A 15,179-nucleotide genomic window follows, 5' to 3' on the forward strand; every position below is an offset into this window, starting at 1 on the left:
CAAAATAATTTTTCTTTATTTTTACAATTTTTTTGCATTTTGGTATCATTTTCTGATAATTGTTGCATTCTATTTGTGCATGTTAATTTTTATAAAATACAAAAATATGCATTTTTTCATTTAGGTTTTAGTTTTATGTTATTTAGTATCAACTAAAGTTTAATTTGTTTAGAACAAAACATGAAAATCACAAAATTAGTTCATTTTTGCATTTTTATAATTTCTATTGGGAATTCGTCATGAAATAGTTTTCAAACAATTTTAAGAATTAATTAGTCTTCGTTTTGAAATATCTAGGATTTCATGTTAGTTTTGCATCTCCATAAAAATTAGAAAAAATTATAAAAATTGTAAAGGTAAGAAAATAAAATAAAAAGAAAATAAGAGTAGAAATTTGGTCTTAATAGAAGACCCAAATCTGGGCCAATTTGTTGGAAACTTTCAGGCCCAAACGCCCTAAACCCGTTGCAAACCAGACCAGGCCCAATCCTTACCCGGTCCTCCTCCCAGGTGTTGAAACGACGTCGTTTTTCCCCAGCCCCAATCACGACCGTTGGATCTCATCAATCCAACGGTTCAGATCTAACTAGGATGTTGGGTATATAAATGTCCGAAAACTTCCCCCCTACCCCATTTGTCTCATCTTTCTCACCCCGCCTGTCCTCTCAAACCCTAATCCGCGCCGCCCCTAAATCCCTCATCGGCGGTGAACGTCACCTGCACCGTTCAAGCCCAAAATTACACCACTTGTACTCCTCACTCCCCTCTTTCCATTCCACCCACTGGTTCCCCTCGAATAAGGCCGGAGCTCGTCGAATCTTCGACTGAAGTTTCCGGTCAGATCGCAGGTTTACCCAAACCAGCCCAAAGTCACACCACACAATCCCCGGTCGTCCCTCAACACTAACCCATGATTATCTTCCTTTAAATCTCTGTGAAACGGCTCGAATCTTAGATCTAAGAATTTCTGGCCAAAACCCTAAACCAAAATCTTTATGATTTCGAACTGTAGTATCCTTAACCATGTGTTCTCTTGTAAGAACACATGGTTAGGGATGTTATACGTCAAAAATCTGAAAGGATTCGGACGTCAGTGACTGGCCGGAGTTCCTCGTGCTTCTGTGAGTCTTTCCTGTTTCTTTTTACTCACTTGGTTGAAGTCTTAGTTACAGTCTTGGTTTCATTAAGTGTTCTATTAAATTTATGATTTATTTTGTGTATTAGTATAATTCTGTCAATTGCTGTTAGTTCTGAGTTTGATATTTGTTTGAACGATTGTGAGTTTATTGGTTAGGAATTAGTTTAATTTCATTTAATATTGATCAGTAGATTAAGTTTTGCTTCGATCAATCCTGGTTTCTGGTTTGTCTTAGTTCGATTGAGTTGGTGTATGTGAACAATTTGGATTGGTTAGTTTGATTAGTTGATCTCTGAGTGCTAATTAATCAGTTTCAGTTAGTTTTGGATTAACTTAGGGGGTTGGTTATAGTTGTTGAGGATAAGGGCATAATCAGTAACTTTGAGAAGACTTCAGGGTTAGTTTGGGCATGAAAAAGGGTAATTCTGATAGGAATAGTAATATTAAAGTATATGGAAGGGCAGTATAGGTATTGTACGGGTAGAAGAATACCCTAGGGCCTTCAAGAATAGGATTTTAGTACACATTTCAGCACAATAGGGGTGTTTACTTGTTTAGCAAGTCAAGAATAGAGGGACTAAATCGAAATAAGGGAGGGACTAAAAAAGAAGGCCAAAAATCTAATCTACTCTCTCTTGTTGCCTATATAAGGGCATAAAATGCCTTGGGAAAGGGGGTTCTTCTTCCTTCAGCTAAAAAATCCCCACCAAAATCTTTCCTCCCTGTTTTCAATTCCAACTAGTATTTCCATTCCAGTATTCAAAAAGTAAAAAAAACATCAAAAATGAAGAAATCAAAAACAATTTTACAGTTTCATTAACTAGTTTTGGATGTCAGTTGGGTTTTGTGTCTAGCAGGATTGCAGTGGTATTTAGGTTCAGCTGTGAGGGCTAGGAGTGCATTTCAAGTGTGTGTTGAATTGATCTGTGGAGTCTGCTTGTATTTCTGGTTTTCAAAAGCAGTTCCTGGCATGCTCGAATGTGTTTTGGGTTGATTATTTGAGTTTGCTCTGCATTCCCACTCCTTTCCTGCTGAATTGTTGAACCTGGGTGGATTGAAATACTCCTTCATTGACTGTGACTGGGTTATTACCTTAGTTTCTGAGCTGCTGAGTTGTTACTGCTGCTAACCTCCTTTTCTCTATTTACATTCCAATTTCCAGGTACACTTCTTTGAACTTCACTGATGTATGCTCGTTGAAGTTGAAATGAAATGTTTAAAGGGTCTATTGTTCAACTGAAGGCAGTCTGTATTTTAACTGATTTTAATCGTGTAGTTTTCTGTTATATAACTGGCAGTTATATGTGTAATTAAGATTATTCAGTAAGGTTGATTACATGTTGAATGTTGCATAATGTTGATCTATTGAATTGGGCATTTGAAATAGCATTGAGCATAGGCTTGGTCTAATTTGAAGGATCGTGTGAATTCAATAGTCATCAGTAGCAATTGGATCTATACAAATGACATGTGAATTCAGGAGCAGGTCTGGTGACATTTAGCCTAGTTACTAATACTTTTGTCATTGATCATGCTAGTATAATAGAATGTCTGCTCTTGATTAAAGGTTCTGAAATCGATTGGTAGGCAAACCTGATTTATTGTTGGTAGATTGGTATTGAAACCAGTTAAAAATTATGAAACAAAACTTGTTCACAATTGATTTAGTTCATTAAAAGCAGCAGGTCTTGATAGGTAATTGGTAGGACAAATCGGTTTAGGAATTTTAGAGTTCACGGCTATCAGTTAAAATGAGGGTATGCATTGTCATTGTGGTGACTCGTTGATGTTATATCAATTGTTGCAGTTGGAATCTTATTCATATTTGTTGGGCCATTTGGACCGTATCGAAGCCATGAGGCAGGCCCATTTCTTTCTTTGAATTTGGTTCTTAGTTTACTTCAGTGTAGTTCAATTCTAAATTAATTAGTCTTTTAAAGACACATAATAAGTAGGAAATCATAGTTACTTCGGGATTACTACTAGCCTCGCCCAAATAAAACCACTAATTACGGGGCCCTCAATAAATGGTTATTAGAAATGTTTAGAATTTGGGATGGCCATTTAGCGAACTCCACGGACTTCCCCAAAATGATATTACGTTAGAATCTTTAGGCGCGATTTTAATTTAAGTACCTTCTTAAACTCGGGTGCGCATTGATGCGACCTAAATCCAAATCTCGGCGAAGTCGAAACGTGTTAACAACCACGGGTGCATTGATTGCGACGTGGTTCGAAACGCGTTTTCACGACATTGCAATTCTTTTACAATAAATAATGATAAAAAGTGGTTTACAAATAAAAGGCACATAAGCTAGCATGTATTAAAATCAGATAAAATCAAATACAACAGTTAAGCGACCATGCTAGAACCACGGAGCCCGGGAATGCCTAACACCTTCTCCCGGGTTAACAGAATTTCTTACTCGGATTTCTGGTACGCGGACTGTTAACAGAGTCATAAATTTCCTTGTTTCGGGATTCAACCGGTGACTTGGGACACCATTAATCTCTCAAGTAGCGACTCTGAATAATTAATAATTAAATCCCGTTCCGATTGTCCTTTAAATGGAAAAACTCCTTTACGCCCTTACGGGTGTAGATGAAAAAAGAGGTGTGACACATATATTGATAGCTATATAAACCCGTATGCATTACCTTTACAAACATCAATTGCAGCGTTTGCTAGCTACTTCAGAGTCTACTTTTGACGACTTGGAAGCATTGACGCGAAGGTAACTTCTTCTTATTTTCTTGTACTTTCTTTATTCTATTGTCCTTTTTTGTAGGTGAAGAAGAGAAAGGTCGTTTAGTGCCAAGTTGACGGGCAACTCCATGACGTCCCATCGAAGGATAAATCCTCAGCAACTTATAGACGGTTAAATCCACAACAATTTATAGATGGGCGTATCTGGCAACAACTTATAGACAGATCAATTTGCAACAACTTATAAACGGATAAATCCATAACAACTTATAGACGGACAAATACCCATCACCATATAGATGGACACATCAACATCAACATATAGACGGACACATCCACCTCAATATATAGACGGACAAATTTACATCAATATATAGACGGACAAATCCCCATTACCATATAGATGGACACATTAACATCAACATATAGATGGACACATCCACCTCAATATATAGACGGATAAATCCATATCAGCATATAAATGGACAAATCCCCATCGCCATATAGATGGCCAAATCCACATCGCTATATAGATGGGCAAATCCATAAAGAGGCCAACTTAAGGTACAAAGGGACTTAAATCTCCACCTTAAGATTGGAGGGTTATAGTTCCTTTTAAGGACAAACCCTACGGAGAGTCCAACTTAAGGTGCAAAGGGACTCATATGTCCACCTTAAGATTGGAAAGTTATAGTTCCTTTTAAGGACAAACACACAAAGAGGCCAACTTAAGGTGCAAAGGGACTCATATGTCCACCTTAAGATTGGAAAATTATAGATCATTTTAAGGACAAACCCACGAAGAGGCCAACTTAAGGTGCAAAGGGACTCATATGTCCATCACCTTAAGATTGGAAAATTATATTTCCTTTTAAGGACAAACCCACAAAGAGCCCAACTTAAGGTGCAAAAAGACTCATATGTCCACCTTAAGATTGGAAAGTTATATTTTCTTTTAAGGACAAACCCATGAAGAAGGCCAACTTAAGGTGCAAAGGGACTCATATGTCCACCTTAAGATTGGAAAGTTATAAAGCTTCAACTTGAAGTCTTCATGGACTTGATGACGTCAACTTGAACACTTGGAAAACTTTGAAGATTCGGCGGACTTTGCAAACTTAAACTTGAAAACCGACAAACTTGAAGATTTGGCGGACTTTGATGATTTAATCTGAAAAATTTGAGGGCTTAAATACTTCCACTTGAAGACCGACGAGTTTGAGGACCTCAACTTGAAGACTTAAACTTGGAGACCTGGAGGGCTTAGATATCTCAACTTGAAGGGTGGCGAACGTGAAGACTTCAACTTGAAGACCGACGGACTTGAAGATTTCAACTTAGAGACTTCGAGGACTTAAACAACTCAACTTGAATTCTAGTGAACTTAAGGACTTCAACTTGAAGGCCGATGGACTTGGAGGGCTTGAATACTTCAACTTAAAGACTAACGGATTTGCAGACTTCAACTTGAAGACCAAAAATTTGAAGGTTTTGCGAACTTGAAGGCATAACGAATCACCAGGCTTCATTGCAAATACTTGGTAGTCTCCTAAAAGACTATAATAATTCTATTGAAGACACCAATTTACCATGGAAGTTTGCCCCCTTTATATAGAATGAGATCAAAGTTCAATAGGAGGATGGCGTTTCAGCTTGATTTTACATTCCTTCATACTTCACTCGGACAACAATTAGGGCAATATGTATCTTTTCAACTTATGCGGCTGAACTTAGAATGAAACTCTAAGCTACCTACATACCTCAATGAAGAGGATCAAGTCATATCGTAGTTCAGACTGGGTTATTTTTTTTATGTCCTAACTTTTGCCTAGGCTACCTTTTTCGAAGTTTTCAACCTAGCGGACTCTTTTTTTTGTAGAGGTCGTACACAGTTTAGACTCATGCGGGCCAGGAGTGTAGCATCATGCAGTTTAGGCTCATGCGTCAAGGAGCGTTGTAACTTCAAGGATAATACTTCTTCAAAAACTTGCCATTGATAGGGCCGATTCTCATGCCATCTCCATCAACCAGCTTGTAAGCTCCACTTGAGTAAGCTTCTTATACGACATATGGCCCATCCCATTTTTAAGTGAACTTCCCTATAGGTTTATGAGAAGTAATTATGGGTATTCGTACGTCAAGGACTTGATCTCCTACTTGAAACGATCTCGGGCGAACTCATTTATTGAAGGCGCGAGATAATCGAGCTTGATAACATTTAAGACTCTGTTGAGCTTCCAACCTCTTTTCATCAAGATCCTCCAACTCTGCTAATCGAAGTCAAGCATTTTCTTCATCAGTGATCCCTTCTTGAATAGCCAATCGTAACGAAGGTATTTGACACTCAAGTGGCAAGACAGCTTCGAATCCATAAATGAGTGAATAAGGAGTCGCCTGTGTTGGCGTGCGGTGAGTCGTCCTATATGCCCATAGAGCTTCTTCCATACGGTCATTCCGATCTCGTTTGGATTTGGAGATGACTTTCTTTAACAAGTTGCATAGAGTCTTCTTGAATGCCTCAACTAGACCATTGGCGACAACATTGTACATTGAAGTGTTATGTTACTTGAAGCCAAAGAGATCGCAAATCTTGTTCATCAGCCTATTATCGAAAGGCTTTCCATTATCTATTATTATGTAACGAGGAATTCCAAAGCGATAAATAATGTTTACTCAGATGAAACTTGCAACATTTTCCTTCTTTACTTCCTTAAGAGCAACAGCTTTAGCCCATTTTGAGAAGTAGTCAGTTGCAGCCAAGATGTATAGGTACCCACCAGAGGACTTTGGCAGTGGTCCAACAACATCCAATCACCAAGTGTCAAACGGCCAGGATGCAATAGTTGGGTGCAACACTTCAGGAGGTTGATGAATAAAATTTGCATGGAATTGACAAGCTTTGCATCTTCGAGCATAGTCCAAGAAATCTTTTACCAACGTTGGCCAATAGTATCGCATCCTTTTTATATGGAAATGGAGCTTTGGTCCAGACTGGTGTGACCCATATACCCCAAAATGCGCTTCTTGCAAAGCTTGGAGTGTTTCATCTTCCCCTAAGCATCGCAAGAGTACTCCCTCGAATGATCTTCTGTATAGGGTATCTTTGTAGTAAAGGAAGCGAGGTGCACGATGAAGGATTTCAGTTCTTCTTCGCGGATTTTCTGGAAGTATCCCATATCACAAGTAGTCGATAATGGGTTGTCTCCATTCTTCTTTCTCGACTTCAGAAACAACGACAAGATGATTGAGTTCATTTTCTTCACATTCAGCCTTATTTGGCAGCGGTACTACCCATTTTTGGTAGACAGTAACTTGCGCTTGATCAAGCGGGGTTAAAGATGAAGCTAGGGCAGCTAAAGCATCCCCTTCTTATTTTCTTTCCTTGACACATGCTGAATAGTCACATCACCGATCCACCCCATTAACATTTTAGCTTAATCGTGATATGGGCGTAGTTTAGGCTTCTTGACCTCGTAACTACCTAAAAGCTGATTGACTAACTGAGAGTCACCAAAGACTTGCAATTGTAATCGCTTCATTTCGACAGCCATTTCCAGCCCAAGTATTAGTGCTTGATACTCAGTAACATTATTACAGCAGAATTGCATTAACATAAAATAGTAGGGCAGAACTTTACCTTGAGAAGTGACAAATACTACACCAGCACCAGCTCCTCCGCAATGTACAGCACCATCAAAGTACATCTTCCATGAAGGCTAAAATTCGATGACCATGGCGTCTTCATCAGGTAGTTCGTCAGTTAGTTCCCAATCATCAGGTATAGGGTGATCTGCTAAGAAGTCCGTTAACGGTTATCCTTTTATAGCCTTTTGAGGGATGTACACGATTTCAAATTTTCTGAAACTGGAGGTACCTAGTCGATCACTGAGGACAGGTTTTGACATTACGAACTTGATGGGATTTGCTCTAGAAACCAAACGAACGACATGAGCTTGAAAGTAGTGCTTCAATTTTCGGATTGAGAAGACTAGTGCCAAACATAACTTTTCAATTGGCGAATAATTCTACTCATTTGGTGTCATCATCCTGCTCAAGTAGTAAAGGGAGTTTTCTTTCCCTTCACTATTTTCTTAGGCCAATAGTGCTCCAACAGACCTTTCTTGTGCTAAAATGTATAGTATCAATGGCTTTCCAAGTATAGGGGCTGCCAGAATAGGAGTCTTCATCAAGAAGGATTTACTACTCTCAAAGGCATTGTTACACACTTGGTCCCATTTGAACGGGACACCTTTCTTCATAAGGTAACTGAATGGTTGGCACCTTCCAGCTAGGTTTGAGATGAATCTCCTAAGGTACGCTAACTTTCCCTACAAACTTTTCAATTTGTGAATGTCCCGTGGCTCAGGCATTTTCAAGATAGCATCTACTTTTGCTTGATCAATTTCAATCCCTCGATGTCGAACAATGAAACCAAGGAACTTTCCGGAAGTAACTGCAAAGGCGCATTTCAATGGGCTCATCCTAAGTTGGTACCTCCGGAGAAACTCAAACACCATTCTCAAGTCTTTCAAGTGGTCGCTCTTCTCTCTTGATTTTACCACCAAGTCGTCAACATAGTATTCGACATTCTTGTGGAGACGATCGTCAAAAATATTCTGCATAGCCCTTTGGTACGTAGCACTAGCATTTTTCAAGCCAAAAGGCATTACCTAATAGCAATAAATACCCTTGGGGGTACTGAATAAGGTAAGTTATTCATCTTTTGGCGCCATGCGAATTTGGTTATACCCTGATGAACCATCCATAAATGACATTGCCTCGTACCCAGTAGTAGCATCGATCATCAGTTCTAGAATGGAAAGCGGGAACTCATCTTTCGGACATGCATTGTTAAGATCCCTAAAGTTAACGGACACTCGAATCTGGCCATTTTTCTTCCTTACAGGGACAATACTTGAAACCCATGTTGGGTATTTAACTTCACGAATAAATCCAGCTTCGATGATTTTGTTAACTTCGGTTTCAATCAAGGGAACCAAGTCCGGCCTAAAACGCCTTTGAGCTTGTTTAACAGGGCGAGCACCATTTTTTACTACAAGGTGATAGACTGCTACTTTCGGGTCCAATCCAAGCATCTCTTTGTAACTCCAAGCGAAGACATCCCTGAACTCCTTGAGTAACTCAATATAAGTGTTCTCTTCATCAGCTTCTAATAAAGCACTTAGGTAGGTGGGTCCTGGTTCCTCATCAATGCCAAGGTTAACTTCTTTTAAGGCATCAATTGTCGTCTTCACTCCTTCTTCAAGTTCGGGTGGAGCGTCTTTCACATCTTCATCTTCTTGATGGTCCCCATCATTGAGGGATATGTGATAACATGGTGAAACATCCTCCAATTCTACATTATCCTCCATTAAAGATGAAACACCATTATCGCCTTGTACAGTAACATGATATGAAGAACCCACACTTTCTTCATCTTCGTTACGCTCCTTAGTGTAGACCACAGTATATGGCTTTATCTTTAGTACTTCTTTACATGAAACCACAAGTTTTGTTTGTCGCCTCATTCTAGAAGGAACCAAACTTTGGAAATCCTTAGAGATTTTCTGGATTTTGGGCGAAGCGGGTGTTCTTATGCTTTGAAAATTTCTCTGGAACTGGTTCCCCTTCTTTAATGGACCCAATCTTTCAAATAGGGAGGTCCTCAAAGGTGATTTTCCAAGTCGATCAAATACACAAGGCTTGTTGGAAGCGGCAGATTCGTCTTCAACGGTGATATAATTGCTACTCGTCCTTCTTATGGAGATGCACACTGGTGACGGTTGCTTGTATCCCAAACCTTCACGTGGTTGCCTCGCTGCAGCTTCTGATGGGAGCTTCCCTAACTTTAACGGCTCATTGGGATTGTATCTAGCTTTTGCAAATAGCTTGTAAGCTTTAGGGTCAAAACCTTCATCTGTTCGCTTTGTAGGGAGTACCCCATTCTGTATACAATTTTGGGCTGCAAACCCTACAAGCGGCTTCGAGGAAAACTTTACTGCCTCAATTTGTTTTACCGGAAGTGTTACCTCCTTTAGCGTGTTAGTTTGGAGATTAGATGATTCGCCCTATCTTTCTTCCTTTTAGGGACATATTGGAGCGCGGAAATCACTTTCTTTCCATAAGACACAATACCTCCTTTATAAGATTTATTCACGTTGGCGTGTACCTCCTCAGTAATAGCTTTGGCTTTACTAATAGTCACCTCAGCTCTTTTAATTATGGGCTCTTGATTCTCGCTTTTCATTCCATCATCAACTTTTATCTCCTTCACAATGCGGTTCTTCAAATATAACTTTGCATCGGCGAAGTGTGACTTTGCCTCGGTGAATGGCTCATCATCAGCAACTATCTTCTTCTCGACTTCACCCTCGTAGTATTTTAGACATTGATGGTAGGTAGATGGAACTACTTTATTCTCATGTATCCAAGGCCTTCCAAGCAAGACGTTGTAAGAAGTCTTTGCATCGATCACATGTAGCCATGCACTTGATTGCATATCTTCAATGGTGATTTCCAGCCTGATCGCGCCTATAGCTCTTTGCCCCCCTTGGTTGAATCCTTGGATCATCACACAACTTTCTGAGAGTTCGTTCATGGGAATACCAAGTTCTTTCACAGTGCGAATTAGCAAAATGTTGACTGAGGATCCTCCATCAACCAAAATTCGATTTACCCTTTCATCACGCATATAGCCAACCAGGTACAATGGGCGGTTATGAAGAGTGTCACCTAGCAGAAGATCGTCATTTGTGAATGTGACGTTTTCCTCACAAGCATTAACTTCTTGAGAAGTGGACTTGATGAGCTTTTCCGGAGATGGTTCCAACGGTAGGTTATCACTCTTTTCTTCCCCTTTGTCAGCATGGCAACAAGAGGCATTGATACCCTCATGGGAAATCTTCATGCGGAACCAACTTGGTAAAAACTCCTCCAATGTCACTGGATTTTATGGCTTTTGAGAATGGTGCATCTCCACTTTTGCTTTCTTCAAATGCCTAACTGGATTCTTTTTTGTTGGTCTTTTTACCATCATCTTCTTTGTTGGTTGTTCTATTGATTCTTTTCGTGGGCTTCTTTTGTGGCGCCTATGACGAGTCACCAACGTCCAACCTTCATCATCATCAGGTTGATCATCTTCAACTTTGTTGTTCACCAGTAATTCTTCATTTTTGATTCCTTTTAAACTGCATAACTCATCTAGATTGAATGAGCCAAAGGTGATAGAGACTTGGTTCGTGCTTGCTTTCTCATCTTCAAGCACGATCTTTTTTTCACGAGCCAAGTCCATGATTTTGTCCTTGAAGACAAAGCACTTCTCTAGAGGGTGGCTTACAAGTCGGTGATATTTGTAGTAATTTGGGTCATTTGTTTTTCTAGCTTCATTTGGCTGCTTCATCTCTAGAAGCTCAATAAGATTTAACTCGAGGAGTTCTTTGAAAATAGTTGGCACATCAGAATCCAGAAATGGGTACTCCTTCTCTTGCATTTCTTTTAAAGTCAACTTTCCACTTGTCTTATCTTGAAAAGAAGTAGATTTCATACTCTTCTTCTTGCTCACTTTCGCCATGAACTTCACAGGTGACGTGTTGACATTCATAGCTTCTTTGCTTTCAGACTTGGGTACGAACTTGCCCCACTTCCTGACTTCTTTCTTGTCATTCCCTTTGCGAGGTTCACATATGGGCATCCTTTCATTCCAGCAGAGGACATGCTCAATTCCATGTCATGGGCACGAGTTGCAAGTTCTTCAAATGTGCCAGACTTGATACCTTGCAAGATGTAGCGCAATCCCTAATGCATGCCTTGGATGCGCATCTATATGCCTGAAGCTTCACTAAGCCTGTCTTTGCAGTTGAGGCATGCATTCCTCCAACAATTGATAAAGTCGACAACTGGTTCCCCCTTTCGTTGACGAGTATTCATAAGTTCTATCATACTCACAGTACGTCTCGTACTATAAAAGCGATTGAGGAACTCTTGCTCTAGTTGATCCCAGCTATCGATAGATCCAGCCTCGAGGTCAAAGCATTTTCTTTTAGCGAGTGGACAAACTGCTTGATGAGGTAATCTCCATAAGTCCCTGCATTGTTGCACGTCTCCACGAAGTGCGCAACATGTTGCTTTGGGTTACCTTTACCATCAAACTGTTGAAACTTTGTAGGTTGATAGCCACCATGCATCTTTAACATATCGACCCTTGCAGTGTACGGCTTTGCATATGTAAGGGAGGATTTGGCAGCAACTTCATATTTGTTCTTAATGGTTCCTTCAATGAACTCCTTCAGTTGATCGATTGGAATCATCCCTTTAGATGAGACGGGGATAGCCTTAGTGGATGCTGCTTGTTTTGGGGGGGGGGTCATTCTCTAGAACTTCTGGGAGATTGCCGGGTGCATGGGTGGATTCTTCTTCCATCAAGATTCCCACCCTGTCTGTTAGCTTGTCAATTCTGTCCTCTTGATTTTGCATGCATTTGGTCAAGCCAGCAATTGCTTCCGTCAAGTTTGCCAACTGCTCCTCCATAGATGAAGTGTTTGTCACCATGGATTGCGTGATTGTCGTGGACGATGGAGAGTAGCATGGATTTTCACACAAATTGATCCTTGATTGTCTCACGTTATGTGGTGTAAGTGGGAAGGATCCATCACTTGAAGCATCATCATCTTCCTTCACAGCAGAGTGCTTGGGTCCGGAGAGGTCAAGAAGAGCAAGTGTTTTCTTGATCTTTTCACCAATATCACTTCCTCCTTCAGGTGCGTTTGTGGAAGATCTTTCTCCTTTTGAGGATGAAAAGCCAAAAATAGGGGTGATACGGACGACACTTGGGGTAATTGTTGTCCTAAAGAGCTTGCTTTGCTCCTCATAACTGGTATGAAGCTTCCAAAGGAAACATCAAGGATGCTTTCCACATCAGCATAGAACTTGGAGTTAGAAGCCTTGGTGGATGTTGGTCTGGATTTGATTTTCTTCGAAGCCATTTCAATGTTCTCATACTTTGGTGATTGAAAAGTTGAGATGAGAGGTAGAGATTGTCCCACTGGGCGTGCTAGAATTTGTAGACAATAAATTTGCGTCGAGAAAATAAAATCAAGACTAAAAATATCACAACAATCGTAGTATTTTTATTTCGGATATTTGAGGGTTACAATCTCTATGATTCCTCTGATTCTACTTTTCTAGTATAAATTTAAGGGCCTTTGAGATTGATCTTGAATTTGAATTTGATTTAACTGTCGCAAACACTTTGATTGTTGCCACGAATTGTTTCACGAACAAGTAGCCTTGATCTTGAACGCATTGTATTTGATTTGACTTCGTTCTTGATCTTGAATATTTGATTTGTTCTTCGTTCTTGAACTAGAACTTGATTTATTGAACTTGAACTTAGTTGCTTGAAGTGTGAAACTTGTAGAGAAATTTGCGGCGTTTGATCCACGATCTCTCTGTTGCTTCTTGTTATAACTTCTGGTGCCTTTTCTGGGTTATGAAGACCCCTATTTATAGTTGTGTAAAGGAAGATTTGTGGTAAGAACAAACTCTTTCCTATCAATCAAATTGAAGTGTGACATGACCGCAGTTGATTGGCCAGAACATTCACTATACGTGGCACGATTTCATTGGCCTTTTAGTGTGACTTGGCATGCCTTGTCATTTTGACACGTGGCATGATCCTATTGGCTCTTCCGTTTGACTTGGTGCGCCATGTCATTTGACACGTGGCACCAAAATGGGCCTCTAGAAAGATGATATCTTGGGCTTAATGAAGTGGGCTCATCACTTTAGCCCAATTAAATGGGCTAGCCCAATGGATTAAGATTTATTTATTTAATCCATATATATTTTGGGCTTATATAATTGATTCATTTATATACTGGCCCATAATATTTATTTGGACCAATATATCTTGAATTTAAAATATAATCTAAATTCTTTTATGGATTTAATTTTAATAAAATTTATATGACTACAATTATCATCAGTAGGAGTAACAAGGAGAATGTTATGAGGTTTTAACTCCCGGTGAATCAGGGGTGGCTCAAGGGGTAGGCTAGTAAAGCATTTGCTTTAGGCCCACTAAATTTTAGGACCCCAAAAATAATTGTGAATTTTCTATCTTATTTTTGCTTAGACAACATTGAAGTTTATACAAACTCTTTATAAAAATAGAAATAAAGACTGTCTATTTTTTAACAATATAAATATTTTAGAACTTTAAATTAAGATAGTCGAATCTTCATATTGGTAAATAATATTTTTTACAATAAGATCCATGGTAACACATTGTAAATACGTGGCTAACATCTTAGTAACTTGAATTTTCTTACCAATATAAATATCAGTACTACGTATTATATTTTGTAAGATAATTAAATTACATACAAAATAAAGGATAAAACCAAAGTAAATATTAGTATTACATTATGTAAGATAACTATAGTATTAAGAAAACAAAAAAGGAAAAAAGGCCCTTTATTAAAATTTGGCTTTAGGCCGCGAATTTTATTGAGACATCCTTGAGTGAATGATTCCTGTGCCATGAATGCGACTAAGCCCTAAAACGACGTCTTTGGTGTGTAATTTAACTTCAACGTCTGCCATTCCTTTCCCGGAGCAATTCAAATGATTAGCCAAATTTCCACCAGAAGCATATTCTAACGATAAGTTGTAGAGGAGAACACCGTCTTTTAGCGTAACTTTAACACTGAAAGAGCGAATAACGTGAGGAGAGTCCTCAAATATGCAAAGAAATTCCCTCTCTACTTGAAGCGATTCAGATCGGCTTAACATACAAGACTTTACCGCAATCAGTAATGGAATTAGACTATGATGAACAGTACTGGCATCGAAATTAGTAGCATCAGTGGAAGCTAATGAAACGAAGCCAAACCCTCCTTTCCCCCAACGTTATCCCTCTCTTCCACATAACTTTTACTTCTTCTTCTACTTCCGCCATTAGAACTAACTAGGTTACTATGAAGAATGTTATGTGAATATCCTCTCTCTCGCCTCTGCTGGCGCGGTGTAGTTTTTGTAGTAGTAATTTTTTTGGTTGCCTCAAAGTTTTGTTTCTTATTTGGCTATTTAGTCTGCGTTTACCCTATTATATTCATTCCTAAATTTACGTATTCCGTCTCCTCTCCTATTCCTAAATGGAGTAGTACAAAATATTAATATATTACTTCAATTTTATATTATTATTGCATAAATTAAAATAGAAAATAATGTTTAAATTAATAAATTATTTTAAAGTTGAAAATCTTGAAGAAATTTTACATAAAAATGGAATTTATACTCTATTATAACTCGTAAACATTTTTCTTTGTAAAATTA

At 39.0% G+C, this 15,179-nt stretch overlaps 1 pseudogene; it reads right to left on the reverse strand.

Moving 5' to 3' along the window:
• The window catches only part of LOC138871604 (mitogen-activated protein kinase kinase kinase 20-like), a 36,417-nt pseudogene extending 21,615 nt beyond the window's left edge, over positions 1-14,802 (reverse strand).
• Positions 14,803-15,179: the final 377 nt, after the last annotated feature.

The sequence above is a fragment of the Nicotiana sylvestris genome, chromosome 6 (genome assembly GCF_000393655.2).
Source record: "Nicotiana sylvestris chromosome 6, ASM39365v2, whole genome shotgun sequence".
Taxonomy (NCBI): domain Eukaryota; kingdom Viridiplantae; phylum Streptophyta; class Magnoliopsida; order Solanales; family Solanaceae; genus Nicotiana; species Nicotiana sylvestris.